The 21,634-nt window shown below is 45.0% G+C and overlaps 1 protein-coding gene across 1 annotated transcript in view; it reads right to left on the bottom strand.

The window, feature by feature from the left end:
* The window catches only part of LOC124545931 (glucose dehydrogenase [FAD, quinone]-like), a 522,628-nt gene extending 501,380 nt beyond the window's left edge, over positions 1-21,248 (bottom strand). Inside the window, exon 1 of the mRNA XM_047124891.1 lies at positions 21,188-21,248. The gene's annotated coding sequence lies outside the window, so the exon portion shown is untranslated. The remainder of the gene's footprint in view (positions 1-21,187) is intronic.
* Between the last annotated feature and the right edge of the window lie 386 nt (positions 21,249-21,634).

Here is a 21,634-nt window from a genome sequence, read left to right as displayed (position 1 = left end):
CAGGACGCAGCCACGCATGGGCTATCAAATGTTGCCTTTCCCCCCACCGTATTTTCATTATACGGCATCTAATGTTTTCTTCCTCTTTACTCGACTGAAGAAACTAATAAGAAACAGGCGTTTCCGGGATTACGGCAAGGGAACTGCCGAGGTAGAAGGTTTCGTACTTCTAAAATACCTACTTGTACAACCAAAGACACAAAGTTATCCATCGCAGTGGAAAAATGTGTCGCATTGAATACTCAATACGTGGAGAAAGACTGATACTGTCACCGGACAGTGGTGGCTGCTGTGTAAGTGCACAAGAACACGCGAACGCCCTAACTTTTGACACCTTTCGGAAGTATTGGTTATTTTTCTTCTAAAAAAATGTTCAAATTGAATTCCTAAGGGGCCAAACTGCTAAGATTGTTTCTAGACTTACACACTACTTAAACTAACTTTTGCTAAGAACAACACACACACCCATACCTGCAGGAGGACTCGAAACTCCGGCGAGAGGGGTCGAGCAATCCGTGACATGGCGCCTCAGAGCACGCGGCCACTCCGCGCGGCTATTTTCCTTCAAATGCTGTTAAACGTAACGTAGACGCGGTAATCATAAACACACGATACTAAATCATGCTACGTCGCTACTCCTCTAGGCTCCGTGAAATTTGGCATCAGGGTCGCGAGAACACCGGTTGTGCACGTTTTAAGCAGCTTTTGTGCATGCGCAACTGGCGTATCGAAATTTCCTTACGGGTCAAATACACTCCTGGAAATTGAAATAAGAACACCGTGAATTCATTGTCCCAGGAAGGGGAAACTTTATTGACACATTCCTGGGGTCAGATACATCACATGATCACACTGACAGAACCACAGGCACATAGACACAGGCAACAGAGCATGCACAATGTCGGCACTAGTACAGTGTATATCCACCTTTCGCAGCAATGCAGGCTGCTATTCTCCCATGGAGACGATCTTAGAGATGCTGGATGTAGTCCTGTGGAACGGCTTGCCATGCCATTTCCACCTGGCGCCTCAGTTGGACCAGCGTTCGTGCTGGACGTGCAGACCGCGTGAGACGACGCTTCATCCAGTCCCAAACATGCTCAATGGGGGACAGATCCGGAGATCTTGCTGGCCAGGGTAGTTGACTTACACCTTCTAGAGCACGTTGGGTGGCACGGGATACATGCGGACGTGCATTGTCCTGTTGGAACAGCAAGTTCCCTTGCCGGTCTAGGAATGGTAGAACGATGGGTTCGATGACGGTTTGGATGTACCGTGCACTATTCAGTGTCCCCTCGACGACCACCAGTGGTGTACGGCCAGTGTAGGAGATCGCTCCCCACACCATGATGCCGGGTGTTGGCCCTGTGTGCCTCGGTCGTATGCAGTCCTGATTGTGGCGCTCACCTGCACGGCGCCAAACACGCATACGACCATCATTGGCACCAAGGCAGAAGCGACTCTCATCGCTGAAGACGACACGTCTACATTCGTCCCTCCATTCACGCCTGTCGCGACACCACTGGAGGCGGGCTGCACGATGTTGGGGCGTGAGCGGAAGACGGCCTAACGGTGTGCGGGACCGTAGCCCAGCTTCATGGAGACGGTTGCGAATGGTCCTCGCCGATACCCCAGGTGTCCCTAATTTGCTGGGAAGTGGCGGTGCGGTCCCCTACGGCACTGCGTAGGATCCTACGGTCTTGGCGTGCATCCGTGCGTCGCTGCGGTCCGGTCCCAGGTCGACGGGCACGTGCACCTTCTGCCGACCACTGGCGACAACATCGATGTACTGTGGAGACCTCACGCCCCACGTGTTGAGCAATTCGGCGGTACGTCCACCCGGCCTCCCGCATGCCCACTATACGCCCTCGCTCAAAGTCCGTCAACTGCACATACGGTTCACGTCCACGCTGTCGCGGCATGCTACCAGTGTTAAAGACTGCGATGGAGCTCCTTATGCCACGGCAAACTGGCTGACACTGACGGCGGCGGTGCACAAATGCTGCGCAGCTAGCGCCATTCGACGGCCAACACCGCGGTTCCTGGTGTGTCCGCTGTGCCGTGCGTGTGATCATTGCTTGTACAGCCCTCTCGCAGTGTCCGGAGCAAGTATGGTGGGTCTGACACACCGGTGTCAATGTGTTCTTTTTTCCATTTCCAGGAGTGTACGTACGGATTTGATAAACAACGTGCACGTTTCACGGCGTGCACAGCTAGCACTTACCACTCAACAGTTTTTCGTCGATGCCACCAGGTGGTAGCACAATGCAGCAGACTTTTATCCCCGTTCACTTGTCAGAAATCTCGCTAGGCGGCAGAACAGTCCTCTGACATGCCAATTCACTCACTATATCGCAAAATTAGATTGGACGTCAAAATGTGTTATAGTTATACTGATAGAAAAACCTATTTTGTGAGATAATGAATGAGACATGGTATATTAGGATTTGGATTTAATGATACAGTAATCCATTTGAGGTGCTGAGAACCATAAAATACATCATCGTCGACTGTGTGACTGTAGCATTTATTCATGCTTCTGATATATGTTGACCTTATGGTGGGTCAGTTTTATCTGTGCTGCAGTGTCACACTGTATGTATGAATATACACTGAAAGCCGTTTCACTGGCTTCTCTGGCATTCACTTAAACGTGGGATCGAAAACGGTGTGCTTTTGGCCCTTATGGTTCTCAGCACCTCATTTCTATTCTACTAAAGTGATCATGTTGATAGACCCTACTACTTGAATTTAATCGTTTGCACAAACGACAATTTGTGTTTGGTGTTGGTTGTTTACCGTACAGGAATCTGCTTTCGTGAGTAGCGTCAATATGAACTCCGTTTAATCTGTTTTAAGTGCTAACAGGAAAGAAAATTACCAGGAAACGTCAGCGCATAGCAGCTAGGGCCTGCCACGCCAGATCCATTGACTGAAAAAAATGACGAAATCAAATAAGCGTGACTATAAACGAACAATGATCTGTATAATAACTGAAAGCTGTTGTGTGGGTGCAACGTAATAATGTCTGATTTTCAGCCCGCAAGTTAATTCGTTATCTAATACATGTGTTAGGGGCCTAGTACACCTGCCTCAAAAAATAAAAAAGCAAGAAAACTCCCACTTACACAAAACTGAGAAACAGAGTAACGAAACCTTAAACGTTATTTCGTTCTTGCTCTATAATGTAGTTGACAGTAGAATAAAATTCCCAAAAAAACATTTCTTTTTTCAGACAAGTTATGCATATTATTACTATGATTATTATTATTATTATTATTGTTATTATTATTATTGGCAGTGGATGAAGTTGTATAAATATAGAAATTTGTGGTAAGTTCCTATGGGACCAAACTGCTGATATCATCGGTCCCTAGGATTATACACTACTTAAACTAACTTATGCTAAGGACAAGACACATATCCATGCCCAAGGAAGGGCTCGAACCTCCGACGGAGGGAGCCGCGCGAACCGTGGTGGCAAGGCGCCCTAGACCGAATGGCTGTATAAACATGTTGATAAGTATAACTGCTGTACAGCAGATGTTATTAATTTTGTAGGTGTAACCTTAAAATACCCTACACGTGCCTCCTGGGTGGTGCTAATTGAGCAACAGTGATTACAGGCAGCCAGACTATCCATAGGATCTCCTGGCAATGACGTATCAACTAAATAGCAGAAATAGTTCTTTTCAGAGCTCATTAACGAGAAACATTGGACCAACTATCAGACTCCTTCAACTGAATATCGAAAGCATTAGCAGGGCAAAGTGTGACTACCTGTCAAAATTTTTGCTGGACAACAATATCGATGTCGTCGCCATTCAAGAAACTCGTGTTTCCAGCGAAGAAATATTCCGAAGCCGAGGTCGAATTCCTGGATATTCTGCACTTGGTGTAACTTACCACGAGGTGTATGGAATTGTTACGTATGTCCGTAACAACATAAACGAAGCTTCACTGATTTCTGTAAGTGTGGAGGCAGATATACATACAGTTGTCATATAATTGCACGGCATTACTATTACAAATGTTTACAAACCACCCAAAACAACATGGCCCGATTTTGTCCTACACACAGCAGAACATCCTGCAATTTACATAGGAGACTTCAATAGTCACCATGAACTTTGGAAGTACTCTCAAAATGATGAAAATGGGAGCATGCTTGCAGAATGGATCGAAGAGAATAATCTTCATCTAGTGTTTGATGCCAAAGATCAAGGCACTTTCAGGTCAGCTGCTTGGGACAAGGATTCAAATCCAGACTTATGCTTTGTTAGCTGCAACGAAACTGGCTTTCCCATCAACACCACAAGGAAAGTGATAGATGCCTTTCCTCACAGCCAACACAGACCTGTAATAACACAAATTGGCTCCACTGTTCCTGTCATACGATCAACTCCGCATGCTCGATGGAATTTCCAGAAAGCCGACTGGATGAAGTTTTCAACGGAACTGGATAAGACCATTCGATGGATACTTCCATCACATAATAACTATCAACGCTTGATTGGTGCAGTAACAGCAACAGCTAAAAAGTGTATGCCAAGAGGATACCGAAAAGAATATGTTCCAGGATGGAATGAGGAAAGTGAAACACTGTACCAATACTTCCAGCAAAGTGGTGACCCAGAGATAGCTACGGAACTATTGTCCAGCTTGGACATGTCTCGGAGGCAGAAATGGGCAGAAACAGTTAAAACTATGGACTTTACCCACTCGAGCAGGAAAGCATGGAGTCTTCTGAGAAAACTGGGAGGAAGTGCTCCAGCATGCAGAAAAAATTCCGAAGTAACACCAGACCAAATTGCTTCCCACATCATTACTACCTCAAGAGTACCTCCTGACAAGAAACATACAAGACATATCAGACGACAGCTTCGTGACCTGAAAAAGAAGGCATCTCCCTCATCTGAGTATACCCATCCCTTCACAGTTTCAGACATTGACTCTGGACTGAAGGACCTCAAACCTCTTAAGGCACCTGGATTCGATGGTATCCATCCAGAATTCCTGATCCATATGGGAGGAAAAGCTAAGAAATGGCTGGCAGAATTCTTCACTGACATCCTGCTGACTGGTCAACTTCCATCTGAGTTTAAAAAGGTGAAGATAATATCTGTTCTGAAAGCTGGCAAACCCAGCAACAAGGTAGAAAACTATCGCCCCATTTCCCTACTCAGCTGCTGCTACAAGCTTTTTGAAAGGCTAATACAGGGCGTTTCAAAAAGAAAGAGCAGATTTCAAACATTTATTTCTCAAAAACTACAAATGATAGAAACACAATTCCAACGGTCCTTCACTCAATATGAGTACCAAATGTTACACAACAAATATCAAAACTGTACCTCAATATGAGCACCATTTGTTACACGACAAATATCAAACCGGTATCTCATTTCTTGCCACACACGACGCAACTGGTCTTTAGTTACCGAATTCACGGCCGCAACAATTCGATGTCGTACCTCTTGAAGAGTAGCGGGCATAGGTGGGACATAAACACAGTCCTTTATGTACCCCCACAAATAAAAATCGCAGGGAGTAAGGTCTGGTGACCTGGGAGGCCACAGACGATGACATTGATCTTGTGCTCCTGCTCTTCCAATCCACCGTCCTGGAATGGTGTTATTTAGGTACCGTCGTACAGGTTCAGAGAAGTGTGGTGGGGCGCCATCTTGCATGAAGATGAAGTGATTTGAATCTTCCTGAAGTTGAGGAAATAGCCAGTTTTCTAACATGTCCAGGTAAATGGTTCCTGTGATAGTTTTCTCCATGAAAAAGAAAGGTCCATAAACTTTGTTTACCGAAATTGCACAAAAGACGTTAACCTTTGGTGAGTCTCTTTCATGTTGAATAACGTCCCTCGGAGTTTCACTCGCCCAAATTCGTACGTTATGCCGATTAACTTTACCAGAAATGTGAAACGTTGATTCATCTGAAAAAATTAATCGTTCGGCAAAATTGTCCTCTTCCATGTCCTGTAGAATTGCAGTTGAAAATTCGAACCTTTTGTTGTGGTCGTCAGGACGCAATGCTTGCAATAACTGCAGTTTGTACGGCTTCATGTGCAGACGCTTACTCAGAACGCGCCATACCGTTGTTTTAGACATGTTTAGTTCGTGACTTGCCCGTGTCGTGGATTTTCTAGGGCTCCTTTCGTAAGCTGCACGGACACGCTCGACATTTTCATCCGATGTGCGTGGACGACCCGTGCTTTTTCGCTTGCAGATGCAACCATCTTCTACGAATCTGTGATGCCACTCATAAATTTGCTTATGACGAGGCGGCTGTTTGTTGAATTGACGGCGGAATGCACGTTGCACACCAACAATGGACTCTAACTTTGCAAATTGCAGCACACAAAATGATCGTTCCTGTGGTGTCGTCGCCATTTTCCTACAAACAAACGCCAGCGCCACTGCGGATTTGCATGGAACTTCTGCGCGGACCATTGAAAAACTTTGAACCTTTCTCTGACAAGAAACGTTTGAATTGTGTTTCTATCATTTGTAGTTTTTGAGAAATAAATGTTTGAAATCTGCTCTTTCTTTTTGAAACGCCCTGTATATAACAGAATAAGTAGCGCTATCTTAGAGAACGTTCCAGTTGATCAGGCAGGCTTCAGACCAGGGCGCAGCTGCTGCGACCAAGTATTGTCTTTCACATCCTTCATAGAGTCAGGATACCAAATGAGGCAGAAAACATCTGTGGCATTTGTTGATCTAACTGCCGCCTTCGACACTGTGTGGAGGGAAGGCCTTATCTACAAATTTCTCCCCATCATACCCTGCAGAACAATGGCTCGACTGATTAACAGCATGCTAAGTGATCGGAAGTTCCAGGTAATCACTGGAAGCAACATAAGTAAGGAGAGGAAGCTGAACAACGGATTGCCTCAAGGATCAGTTCTCTCACCCTTACTGTTCAACCTATATCTATCTGATCTACCTGACACTTCGTCCAGAAAATACTGCTATGCCGATGACCTGGCTCTAGCAGTCAAACACCAGGAAATGAAGACAACAGAAGAAATTTTAGCCAATGACCTGTCTGCATTAGACAATTACTTCAAAATTTGGAGACTCCAACCCAGTGTGAGTAAAACAGAAGTGTGTTGCTTCCATCTAAATAACCAGTTGGCGAACGTAAAACTGGAAGTAAGTTTCAGAGGCAGAATTCTTCGTCACAATTGGAACCCAAAATATCTTGGTGTCATACTGGATCGTACATTGTGCTTCAAACAACACCTTCTTAACTTAGCTCAAAAGCTGAGGACTCGAAACAACATCCTCCATAAGCTATGCGGAACTACCTGGGGATCTTCAGCAACCACCCTGCGAACTTCAGCTCTGGGCTTGGTATACTCAAGTGCTGAGTATTGTGCACCTGTCTGGATGAATAGTCATCATACAAGGCTTGTTGATACCCAGCTGAATACGACAATGCGCATAATATCTGGCACAATCAGATCTACTCCAGTTTATTGGCTTCCACTGTTAACCGGTATAATGCCTCCTGATCTACGCAGATGTACTGCCCTTATGAGAGAATTCCACAAGATCTCCAGGAATTCTAACCTACCCGTGCGTAGCGACCTGCCACTTTTAAATCGCAAGAGACTGAAATCACGTCATCCAACTCTGTGCGATGCTGCTAACATGGTTGCTAAGAATTTCAAACCTCTTGAAAGATGGAAAGGTCGGAGGGAAGCAGTGACAGATGTGCAGCTGCGTAACATCTTCTCAGGTGCTAAACTTCCAAGTGGATTCGACTTACCACGCAAGACCTGGTCTACTCTCAATAGAATCCGTACCAGCCATGCGCGATGCAGGGATGCTCTCTTTAAGTGGAAGAAGCTGCCTGATCCAGCTTGTGACTGCGGGGCTCCATACCAGACTGTACACCACATTGTCAGTGAATGCAGGATTCGAGCGTATCACGGCGCCAAAGAGGACTTCCTGCTAGCAACTCCAGATGCAGTGCGCTGGATTGAAGGACTGGATATTCAGTTGTAAAGACAAACTTAAGTTTCTTGTGTGTCAATATGTACATATGTATATGTAATTTCATGATATGTCTGTATTAGCCATACGCTAAATAATAATAAATATTAATTTTGTAAGGTGGCTGTAGTTTTGCACCTTACAAGCACTTATCTACATACTTTGCCATGATTTAAAACCGGAATTGGGTATCATTTGATAGCTTTTACATCGTATATATGAATATTTAAAGAAGACTGACAATGTCACGTACACCTTGTTTATAGATGTTAACGCTTATTGCATGAAAGGTGATGGATTGTCTTTATTATCAGAACTGCGTAATGAATGATTGCGGATACTAGTAGAGGTTGGAATTGTAGGTAGGCTGTTTAGGTTTTTATATTGGTAACGCCACATACCGCTCTGTATGAAAATCACTGGCTGTGCTGTGTGCAGTCTGTGGCTGGGTGGCATTGTTGTAATATTCGCTATTGTGGCGTTGGGCAGTTGGCTGTTAACAGCGCATAGCTTGCGCAGTTGAAGGTGAGCCGCCAGCAGTGGTGGATGTGGGGAAGTGAGATGGCGGATTTTTGAGATCGGATGATCTGGACGTGTGTCCATCAGAAACAGTACATTTGTAAGAATGGATGTCATGAACTGCTATATACACTGCTGGCCACCGTAAATGCAACACCCTGAAGGAAGCATCCGAATCAAGTGAAATTTACACCATGGGTTTGCAGCGATGAGATATGCAACTGATTAGAATTTCAGCGCAGACGCACATCACGCGCGCCTGTGGCGCCACCTCATAGCGCCATTTAAGGCTTGACGATTTCGACGAGTGTACGTTCGGCACGCGTGTTTACCTTGTGGTTGTTTCACAAGACGATCAGTTATGCCTCGTAGACAACAGCGAACATCGTTTGATCAAGTATCCGAGTTCGACAGAGGAAGGATAGTGGCTTACCGAGACTGTGGATTATCATACAGAGAAATCGCTAGTCGTGTTGAACGAAACCAAACAACTGTAATGCGGATATGTGACCGTTGGATGCAGGAGGGTACGACGGACCGACGTGGTCGATCGCATTCACCTCGGTGCACCACTGCACGTGCTGATAGGCAAATTGTGCGCATGGCAGTGACGGATCGCTCAGTGACATCCCGAACCATAGCACAGCACATTGCGTCTGTAACGCATCATCCAGTGTCTGCGCGTACCATTCGACGCCGTTTACAGCAGAGTGGTCTGTCCGCAAGACGTCCATTGCTTCGTCTACCACTGACGCAGAACCACAGACGTCTCCGTCGCCAATGGTGTGATGACAGACGGATGTGGACGGCAGAATTGAATGACGTTGTCTTTACTGACGAGGCACGCTTCTGTCTGCAGCACCACGATGGTCGGATTCGAGTGTGGAGACACCGTGGAGAGAGGATGCTGGACAACTGCATTATGCATCGCCACACTGGTCTTGCACCGGGTATTATGGTACGGGGCGGTATTGGATATTACACTCGCACGCCTCTAGTACGCATTGCCGTTACTTTAAATAGCCGGCGCTACATATCCGAGGTGCTGGAGCCAGTTGTCCTTCCTTACCTTCAGGGCTCGGCCACAGCCATATTTCAACAGTATAATGCACGACCACACGTGGCGCGGATTGTCCACAGGTTCTTCGTCAATAACCAGATTGAAGTGCTTCCCTGGCCGGCTCGCTCTCCGGATCTTTCGCCGATAGAAAACATGTGGTCCATGGTTGCTCAACGAGTGAGCCAGATTACATCCCCAGCTGCCACACCAGATGATCTTTGGCAACGTGTGGAAGCTGCTTGGGCTGCTGTACCCCAGGAACACATCCAACGTCTCTTTGACTCAATGCCGAGACGTGTGGCAGCGGTGATCTCCAACAATGGCGGCTACTTTGGCTTCTGATTCTGGCAGGAACCACATGTCACAGACGTCTGTAAACGTAATCATTTGATACTTGGTCAACATGTTATCTACAAAATAAATTTTGTTGTGCTACCTCTTGTCTTTCTTGGTGTTGCATTTACGGTGGCCAGCAGTGTATATTATGACTATTAAGGTAAAGACATTGTTTGTTCTCTATCAAAATCTTTGATTTGCTAACTATGCCTATCAGTAGTTAGTGCCTTCAGTAGTTTGAATCTTTTATTTAGCTGGCAGTAGTGGCGCTCGCTGTATTGCAGTAGTTCGAGTAACGAAGATTTTTGTGAGGTAAGTGATTTGTGAAAGGTATAGGTTAATGTTAGTCAGGGCCATTCTTTTGTAGGGATTTTTGAAAGTCAGATTGCGTTGCGCTAAAAATATTGTGTGTCAGTTTAGTGTTGATCAGAATAAGTAAAGAGAGTAATGTCTAAGTACGTTCAGTTTTGCTCAGCTGTTTGAAAATCAAATAATGTAAGAGGTTCATCAGCACAGTAATTCGTTAATTTTTCTAAGGGGACGTTTCAGAATGCCTGTGGAAATGAAACGGCAGGCGTAACTCAAGCTCTGGGTGGAAAAGCTCGCACAGGTGTGTTGGTCCTGCTTAACACAGAAAGTAGCCAAGACGAACGGTCTGGGCACCTGAGCGCTGAAGCACAATACAGCGGCGGCTGACCGGTAATGTAGCGGGGCTGGAAGGATAACCGGATAATACTTCGGAAACTCGAAAAGTCTTCGACGCAGCAGAGAGGAACGAGGAAGCATTACGTCGGAAGTCACACAGGCTCGGTTATTTCCAAGGATTTTTACTCTGTGTAGCGTACCATTGTATGAATTCCTAATTACTGGGTATAGGTATTTCTTCAGAAACTTTCCGCGCTGTACGACAAAAGTCTAAAATACGGTTGGTCGCCGTTCGGAATAATCTGTAGACAGAGAGAATATTTCGTGGTTTCGAGAATATGACTCGCCTTCTGCAGTTACGAGGGAGGGGAGCTGAGCTTTGCTGGGAATCCAGTGGTGGGCAGGAAGTAGTCTTCCGCTTTGATCGCCCGTGTTTGACAGTAGCTCATTATCAGCTTTTGTTGATACAGACGGACTTGCTGTCTTTGCTCTCAAGAGATTTTATAGTTAGAACGGTTAGGCACTGTGCTGTTGCGAACTTATACGATTCTGGACTTCGCCTCCGGGTAGGAAGTGGTCGTTGACTACGCATCATTCAGTGATTGAGAGCACTTCTGCCTATACTCACGTTGAGACGTTATCTGAACTCCGTCCTTGAGGCTGGGAGTTCGCGTTTCTCATCTGTAGAACACAGATAGGAGAAGACAGTATTAGATTATACTAGTCAGAGGACCGTCTTATGCCATCCTAGTGTTTGGATGAGGTTTTTTTTTTTTATATTTTGTGGCTGGAGTTCTTCGTAGTCGCAGACGTGTACGAGAACCATCACTCCGACGCACTGGACGCAGTACATATGTGATATTGCTAATTGCTTCGGCTTATTAGGGCTATATAGCTAAACAGCTGTGATCACATAAATTTTATTTCCGTTGAGGTTGCACACCACTGTAGATCATCTTTGAAAGTAGTAGGTAGGTGATGACAGTCATCCCGCGTTATTTAAATTAGATCGCGTAGCCATAAAAAGAGGCAGATTTGGGCGATTTACAATTATATTATTTAGGAAATCCATTTGTATCTCTTTATGTCCATTGGACATTGGTATATAAACATTTGTAATATATGAAGGGGTCTTAATCTACAATAAATGTACAAGAAGAAACAGCATTTATCATTTGTAGCTTCTCGTTCCCTTGATCATTCATTTATGTTTATGTTGTAATTTATATGTTAAAGAGCAAGAAGAAGGAGATAATATCACCATTAAGAGATTCTAAGATCTACTTCAGGAGGGAGTCAGACATGGACAAATCTTTATTTTCACGTTCAGTATTTTCTGTTGTGCACATTCATTTTACACCCGCATCTTGGATATGGCTTACCCTTCCACGATCCTACTTACAAGGGGAGGCCGCCAATTGTGAAATTCAGATTCGATTCATACTGCGCATAATAAAAGCTCATGGCCAGAGGTGTAATGTGGCAAAGCACCAAGATGCACTTCTCAGCTGTTGTCGAGAAAATCTAGTTAAAGAAACCGTTGCCATGAAATACTCTCTACGATCAATAATTTTCTATAGCGTCGTGGCGCAGCGGTACGTGTTCGGGTTCGTAATCCAAAGGTCGCCGGATCGAATATTGCACCATGCAATTTTTTTTAATTAGTTTATTGTAATTCAAATATATATATATATATATATATATATATATATATATATATATATATATAATATATATATTTTCGACGATGTTATAAGTTGCGCTAGGGACCGCATCTACCTTCTTTCGAAGTTAGCAGGCAACTACGCTGTTATGCAGCGGCTCGTTTCGGCCCATTCAACGTCTGTCCTTCAAGTGTAACGAGCGAGTAACGGAGTTTATATTTCATACCTGCCACAGAAAATTTGTGTTCGTGGGGTTTCTATTCTAATTCGAACGTTTGACTTACGCTATACGTATTCGTTTCGGAATATCGTTTCTACGTCTTCCGTTAACTATACGTGGTTAACATTATGAAGACAATTAATAACATTTGTGAAATACAACTTTGTTTGCGGAAAACATAATGATGTTCGAAGTCGCCAGTTTTTCCACGACAAACGACTTTCAACAACTTATTATATGCATAATTATTGCAACTGAATGCCGGGAATTTTATATATATATATATATATATATATATATATGTGTGTGTGTGTGTGTGTGTGTGTGTGTGTGCACATTTGAATTACAAAAAATATATATAAAAAAAAATTGCATGGCGCGAAATTCGATCCGGCGACCTTTGGATTACGAACCCGAGCGCTTACCGCTGCGCCACGGCGCTATAGGAAGTCGTTAATCGTAGAGAGTATTTCACAGCAACGGTTTCTTTTAACTGTCGATTTTCTCGACAGCGGCTGAGAAGTGCATCTCGGTGCTTTGCCACATTACACCTCTGGCCATGAGCTTCTATTATGCGCAGTATGAATTGAATCTGATTTTCACAATTGGCGGCCTCCTCTTGTTAGAGTCTTCTGATAATAGTTATAAAGTGGTTTGAAACCTCGGAAATTTTCAAAAAATTGTTTTCCCATTTATGTTTAGGTGTTATTGATAGTGATCACCAGCTTACATACTTTCGTATTTATCCGAATGTAAAAATTTGTAAACATCCAGAATGTATATTCACGAGCCGCCACTGTTTAAAGGTCACAGCTTAATTTTTTTTTTTCAGGATATAATTAAAACTTTTTGACTACCCTCGAACACTCACGAACAACTGGATTAGAGACAAATGATGTACTGGAGACAGGAGTGTCCTAACAGCAAGTCGATTAGAGTTATGAGGCGAATAACGTGACTGGGTTCTGGCCACACCCTGTACTGACCATCGGCGTGTCAGTCGAACACGAGATCGGCAAGACGCGAGATATCAGCACTGTTGTACGCGGGCAGATCGTCGGTGGCCGCCGCATGAGACTCTCCGATGTCGTCCGGGCACTGGGCTTTTTGTAGAGGCTGGTTCAAATGGCTCTGAGCACTATGGGACTTAACATCGGAGGTCATCAGTCCCCTAGAACTTAGAACTACTTAAACCTAACTAACCTAAGGACATCACACACATCCATGCCCGAGGCAGGATTCGAACCTGCGATCGTAGTAGCAGCGCGGTTCCGGACTGAAGCGCCTAGAACCGCTCGGCCATAGCGGCCGGCTTTGTGGAAGAGAAAGAAAAAGAAGCCGCTGTAGTCATTCTCCAGCATAACGCTGGGCAGAAAAAACCGGGGGCAACCGTGCCATCCAGAACCACCTCCTCGGTATGAGGTAAAAATCTAACTGCCCCCAGCACGCGACCCTCTGCTCACCGAACATCACAAGGCACAGTGATTACTTTTTCTATTTTCTTGGAAAAATAGCGTGGACTAGCGAAGGAATCAAATTAGAATTATATATTAATACCTTCAGCTGCTGACGGGTGTTGATATATATCAACAGGGAGGGGTGAAAATGTGTGCCCCGACCAGGACTCGAACCCGGGATCTCCTGCTTACAGGGCAGACGCTCTATCCATCTGATCCACCGACGGCACAGAGGACAGTGCGACTGCAGGGACTATCTCGAGCACGCCTCTCGCGAGACCCACATTCTCACCTTGTTTGTCCACACACTACATTCGTAGTGTGCCTACCCAACACACTCATTACTCGTGGAAGCCATTCTTACCAAGTCCCGTAAGTCTGCCACGAGTAAGAGTGTGTTGGGTAGGGACACTACGAATGTAGTATGTGGACATATAAGGTGAGAGTGTGGGTCTCGCGGGAGGCGTGAGCGAGATAGTCCATGCAGTCGCTCTATACTCTCTGCCCTCCGTGGGTCAGATGGATAGAGCATCTGCCATGTAAGCAGGAGATCCCGGGTTCAAGTCCCGGTCGGGGCACACATTTTCAATTGCCCGGTTGATATATATCAACGCCCGTCAGCAACTGAAGGTATTAATATATAATTCCAATTTCGTTCTAGACGGCTGCAGCTCATCAAGGTCCGAAAGAACAGACACCATATCCTTATAAGTATATAGCAAAGGAATCAGTCGTGAATTCTAAAGTGCAGCCAGCAGTCTACCTAGCACAATGGCTGTGCACATGGTGTTAGGTACTCGTAAATGTGCGCACTTCTGGTCCCGCCGCAGATATTTCGTGAGAACGTCGAGATAAAATCGTAACATTTCCTGCTGTTACGTAATTTAACCAACAATCTCTTTAATACAATGGTTACACAAAGTAATATAATGGTTACACAACAGATAAATCATAAGTTTACCTCACATGTCGCATCGGTTGATATTGAGGTCATCATTCCCCTAGACTTATAACGACTTAAACCTAACTAACCTAAGGACATCACACACATCCATGCCCGAGGCAGGATTCGAACCTGCGACCGTAGCAGCAGCGCGGTTCCAGTGCCTAGAACCGCTCGGCCACAGCGGCTGGCAGCATCGGTTGACATCAGGATCGTGGTGCGTACTCGTGTGGCGCTCTCACGATTCCATCTGCGCCTGTATTGTCGCTGTTTTCTGTACTGCCTTCCAGTGACGCCTGCACATGTTTCCTAGATGTTTGGGCTGTCGCTGGCTGCTGCGTGGATGCTTTGCGCCGTTTCCCCATTCCTTTTCCGACGCTGCCGTTAACTCTCGCATTCGCTCGGCACTGCACTTTTTACACTGTTTGCATTTCTTTCGTCGCGAACTTTACTTGAGTTGCCTTTTCTGTAATTCCGAGCATGTTTACAACTCATATCGGACGATATCTTTCAGTATTTAGTTATTTTTGATCTAATACCAAATTTGACTTATAAAGCAACGGGTATTTTTATTATCTAACTTTGGGCCCTAGTAGCGACCCGCAAGTTCCTCAAAATGACACTCGAATCGATATGTACCTAAACAGTTTTTCACGCTACACCATTTCACACAATCTTACACAAAACTTATTCGTAACAGTCACGTACAGGCACCTACAGTGGTGCGATGACGTTACGAGCAAAGCAAATACTGCGGGAGAACCACGTAGAGACATGACCTAATCGTTATGCGCTCAAGCACTGATTACGCATTGTTAGTCTCGTAGTTACTAGCGATTCAAATCTGACGGTATTCTGTCGTAGTTCGACCAACTACCGCTGCAACTAGCTTACAAACGTTGCCTCGTTAAAACTTTTACAATGCCAGGAAAAAATGTGTAACACCTCAAGGACAAGTCAGTTGACAGGCAGTTCATCACTGTAGGAGTATATGATATCAAATTCATACCAGATGAAACAGACACGTCACAGTAAAGCGTGCCCTAATAGTCGCATCATTGCACAGTGCTCCCCTCCCCCTCCCCCTCCCTCCCCACTCTGGAGACAACACCGCGTATTTTCTCTCAGGCAAACTATTATAAAAGTGACGAATGGCATCCTGCGATAGACTGCCCCAAGCATCTTGCGTCTTTTCTTGACATTCAGCAATGATACTTGCTGGCTCTCGAAAACGATTAAGTTCCCACTCCATCATGTCCCATACGTGTTCAGTTGGCGATAAATCTGCTGATCTTGCTGGTAAAAACAATTGATATACATCAAAAAGAGCACGTTGCGTTGCATCAGTCCTATGTAGACGTCCATTGTCCTGCTGAAAAATCACACCACCTTCTCGTCGAAGAAATGGCAGTAGCACGGGGGGTAAGAGCATGTGAAGTGTACCGGGCACAGGTTGCTTTACCCTGCAGAAGCACCAAATGTGATCGCGAGTTGAAACTCGTGGCCCCCACATCATGAATCTTCGGATAAGACATGCGTGTCGTGGGCGAATACACTCTGGAAAAGGTAGCTCTCCAGGTCTACGCCATATACGTGTATGTCAATCACTCGTTTACAGACAGAACTTTCGTCACGAAGACCACCATTCCACTCTCCACCCAAGACTTTCGCGGCACCAGAGTAGCCGTGCTTGAAGGTATCGTGGTGCCAGTGGTGTCCTGGCCAAAAACACTGCTGATCTTAAATCTTGCTGCAAGCAGACGGTTCCCAATGGTCCTTTACGACGAAGAAGGTGCGTGTAACATGTCTCTGGATGATGTTCGGTAGACCGCTGCTGCTCGCACATTAGACCGGTTCTGACGCGTATCTGTACTACGCTGACGTTCAAAACCTAGTCGACAGGCGAGGGAATGTTTCACAGACTACTTTTGAAAACAGTGACACCCCGCCGACATATAGTGCCATACATTTTCAGCAATTCATCGACACGTCCATACAGACACACAATTCGACCCTGGCAAAAAGGGCTGAATCTGTTAAACAGGAATACGTACTCGTCGATGCTGCATGGTCGTACCCTGGGATGAATGTTGCAAACACCGTTCACCGCCAAGCTCAGCACATTTGCTGCCTGCAGAGTGAACACAGTCAGACAGACCTCCTGAGTGCCATCTCATCGCCCATGACAATGACAAATGAGTCACTAACACTGCAAACCTTCAGTATTCACATATTATACCCCCAGTGACAACGAACGCAGTCCTTGAGTATGCTGTATTTTTTTCTGGCAGTCCATTTTAGAGATTACGCGTAATGCAAAAGGTACTTGACTTTACTTTCAGCACTACAGAGGAATTTTTCGTTAAGAAACTGAGGCCAGATGCATAGTAAAAGCTGCTTCTGCAAGACTCACCACTGACTGAAGAAGATTCTGGATTCATTGAGAACCGACGACTAGTAGATTTAGAAGGGTATTAATGCCTGGTGGACTAATTCGTTGCATATTCAGTTGGCGACGTCTCGGGTGACTGGAGACGGTGAAGCTATTATCGTGCCGGCTACAGTCTGATCGGTATTAAAGCACTCTCCACATAGATGCAGTTGTTACTTTTTTCCCAACATAATAGCAGCGCTACAGGTTCAAGACAATCTGCAGCATGTTAGTGTACGTTTCTTATTTTATGATACAGTGTAGGCGTAATAATCGTCGAAGTTGGCGTATGGGAAGCGTATTATGTAAGTCAGCGTGTGACCTGTAGACCATGTTGCCGCATTGTGCTTAGTGTCTAGATATCGGAGTTTCTCGGGATAAATAAATTCCTTCGACATAATTGGACTTCTACGGTCTACAAATACCAGTATGTGACGAAAATCTGCAGATATTGTGGCGGCGTATCCAGACGCAAACCTGCTAAATGAGGACATGAACCTCTCCGCAAATGTCGCATGCTGATGTTGGGCAAAGGATTTTGTTCGGTTTCTGGTTTCCACTGGACTTTTAGAGAGCATGGACAGGGCTGATGAATTGCGGTATACGTCGCTACACGCTGCTGACATTCGAGGGATAGCATTTGGCAACGGGGCACATTTGGCAACAAGACACCTCTCAGGCAAGTGATGAAGGTATTTTCGTGTGGGGGATGCTTATATATGTGACAAAATGGCGCTCATGACACAAATGTCAAAGTCTACGACCAGCAGGTGACTTACACCATTGCCGTTAAGGACTTGGCTGTTGTAAGCCCAAACCAAAATTTCATCTGTATCTTTAGGCGGAAAATGCACTTTCCTCCCAATTGTTCCAGAATTGTTATAATCGTTCGAGATAGGCGCCACGGATATTACAATCAGGAGTAAGCATGATCATCAAAAGTTGAATAACCATATAAAATCAAGTGTTGAAAAAGCAGATGCCAGCATCACATTCAGTGGAAGAATCTTAATGTAGTGTAGTCCATCCAAGACAGAAGTGCCTCACAAATACAAGTTCGACCGTTTCTTGAGTATCGCACAATCTAATTGGAATATTACAACGTATTATTAGAGGAGGAGATAAGGAAGATACAAATGAGAGCAATGCTTCGCCATGGGATCGTTTAGTAAGCACGAGAGCGATACGGAGATGCTAATCAAATTCCAGTAGCAGAAGCTGCAAGAGAGGCTTCGATAGTTGGTGCCAACATTCACGTTCCGAGACTTCAGGTTCGGAGAGGTGTCGTGGAACATATTATTTCCTCCAACATACATCTCGTGAAATGACCATAACTGCGTAATTAGAGAAATTCGAGCTCATACGGAGGATTGGCTACGGTCATTCTTTGCAAGCACCATTCGAGAATTTATTGAAGGCAGTTGAGCGGTCTTGGGTCAGCATGGTTCCGTTTCCATGTCTTTAGTTTGGGATTTGGAGACCCATATCTCAGTCCTGCCTTCACACATGACTCGTAGCCTTTCACCATAACGAGAAAAGAAACGGGAAAACGAAGTCAGGCTGATACAAAGGTCATTGGAAGAAAGCACGTGTACTGGTAAATCGGAGAGGCAGGATCATAAATAAAGGCATGTGAAATAAATCAGGTATAAAGTACGCAATGATCTAAGGTTTAGATTGGATGCTCCTACAAGAAAAACGGAAAAAGCTAAACAGAAAAGATAGGGAGACAAACTGAGAATTACTGATAAACTTCGCGCCCAACAAAGACAAAAAACAGAGTACGGAGGAAGAAATTGGGACGGGCGTTCGGTCAGAGACACTAAGGCTAACGACAGCATTGTTTCGAAGTCTGGTGGTCAGCATCTTAACCCTTTCACTCTCCCTTCCATTTTCCGTCAGATAACAGCGACGAAAACGTATTACAGTACCAGTATTCGAACCAACTACTATTAAATCCTTTATTTACGTTGACAATGAGGAATGAGAATCGTTCGAAATCATATCGCTGACTGCGAATAACTTGGTGACATATGAAAATCTGTGCTGGACTGATACTCGAATACGGATTTCAAGCTTATGGCGAACGGTCACCTTAACCGTTTCGGCTATCCGAGCACAAGTATTCTCCTTGAAACCCTGTGGTAAGCCGGCCGGAGTGGCGAGCGGTTCTAGGCGCTACAGTCTGGAATCGCGCGACTGCTACGGTCTCAGGTTCGAATCCTGCCTCGGGGATGGATGTGTGTGATGTCCTTAGGTTAGTTAGGTTTAAGTAGTTCTAAGTTCTAGGGGACTGATGACCTCAGTTGCACACTTATTTATAATAGGAGTGTAATTCCTGGTGGTTTTGAAAGGCGTTTGTAAGTTTGTGGGCAGTGATACAATCGGAAGACCTCCATAGTATCTATGCTTGGTGCAGAAATTGAGAGCTGACCCTCAGCATAAAGAAATGTGTACTACTTAAAGAGACTGAGCGATAGGGTCGTAGACGGTATTACATACGGAAGGCTGGGTCGGTCCTGGAAGTGTGCTCAGATAGCCAAACCCGTTAAGATGACCGCTCGTGACAGTCGGGAAAAGGTTTGAGTCCCAGTCCAGCACAAATATTCATATTTAACCAAATTTCTTCAAACGTTAAAAACAAGCCCATTTATTTTGTTTCCATTAAAGTACAAAAAAAAAATCTGCAGGTACTGCCTATAGTCCGTAATGCTCCGTGCCAATTGCACACCGCTCATTACACACTACTAGGACTATACTGTGCAGCAACACATGTTTCGCTTTAATCCGTGGCTTTCTACGTAGCATATGTCGGACCTTGTCTATACCAACAATTCAAAAGTTATTTAATTAGGCTTATTTCGTCCAGCTTATGATAGCAATGTAGTGTAACGAATACACACTTCTTGTATTTCTCACTAATTCGTATGTTTTTTCAACTGTTATTTAATGGTTATGATGATGATGATGTTTGGTTTGTGGGGCGCTCAACTGCGCGCTTATCAGCACCCGTACAAATTCCAACATTTTCTCAGTCCAAACTCGCCACTTTCATGAATGAGGATGAAATGATGAGGACAACACAAACACCCAGTCATCTCGAGGCAGGTGAAAATCCTGACCCCGTCAGGAATCGAACCTGGGACCCCGTGCTCTTGAAGTGAGAACGCGACCGCGAGACCACGAGCTGCGGACCATTATTTAATTAAGATCCGCTTGTTTGGAGAGGAATTGAAGTAGAATTCATGAAAACTTTTTTTGTAAACAAAAGAACTTCCAATGATTATTGTTTATTGATAACAATATATTTATACAACCAGAAAACATAATACTTTAATCATTATTGGTCAATAGTTCAATAGAAGTTCAATAACTGGGTCTAAATTTCTAGAGAGCATGATACTATGGAACCTTATACACCAAGTTCTTTCGTAAAATAAAAATTGCTCAGCAACACCAACACCGCCACTATAATCAGCAAAACGTAGATTACTTTCTGTCTTAGAAGGATTTGGAAACATAACCTGGGGAACTTTCATTCAAACTAACTAGGTAATTGTTGCCTGACAGTGACTGCAAGAAGGTAAAATATTAGCATTTATTTATTCTAGGGATGATACCAGAGCAACTGGAGATGCAAAGTTTTGCTGCGTTTCCGGACGACGGGCACGTTACCAGACTTCATAGCCAAAGGTGTTACAAGTGTGTCTGGTGTAGTAGTTATCCAGCATAATAATTGCGACTGTATGAACGCATTATATTGTGTGTAGCGACAAGTCGTTGTCAACTTTTCTGAGAAACATTTGCGGATGACACATCAACTGCCATCCCGTCTTTCGTTTGTAAGCAAGACACCGGTCACGCAGCACGCGCAGGGTAAGCTGCGGCAAATGCGTTACTCACGATCTCGCGGGAGGCTCTCCTAGTGGCAGCAGCAGTAGTGCAGAAGCGGCAGGTGCGCGCGCCGAAGTCACGATGCCGACTGACTGGAAGGTGGCGACGCCGACGCCGTCTGCGTGGAAGGCCTGCCGGCTGGGGGTGGGGTGCCGCGGGGTGCGTGGAGGGGGCGTGGCCACGCTCTGCCCGCGCGGCGCGGCGCGGCGGCTGCGTTGTTCCAAGCTGCTGCCAGCGGCCACCGAGGCGAACTGGTCGGCGATCGTCCATTCCAATGCAAGAATAACAGCCCCAGTGCCTCCGAAAAGAATAGGCTGATGTAAAAAGAGCTATCCTGGACAACCACAATTACACAATTACAAGGACTTTTTTGTATGATTCGTCTCAGTTGTGCGACTGGATTCGTAATTTCCTGTCAGGAAGGTCGCAGTTCGTAGTAATAGACGGCAAATCATC

Source organism: Schistocerca americana, chromosome 8 (assembly GCF_021461395.2).
Source record: "Schistocerca americana isolate TAMUIC-IGC-003095 chromosome 8, iqSchAmer2.1, whole genome shotgun sequence".
Taxonomy (NCBI): Eukaryota; Metazoa; Arthropoda; class Insecta; order Orthoptera; family Acrididae; genus Schistocerca; species Schistocerca americana.
The sequence above is the reverse complement of the archived record's forward strand: the minus strand, read 5'-3'. Positions and strand labels throughout refer to the sequence as shown.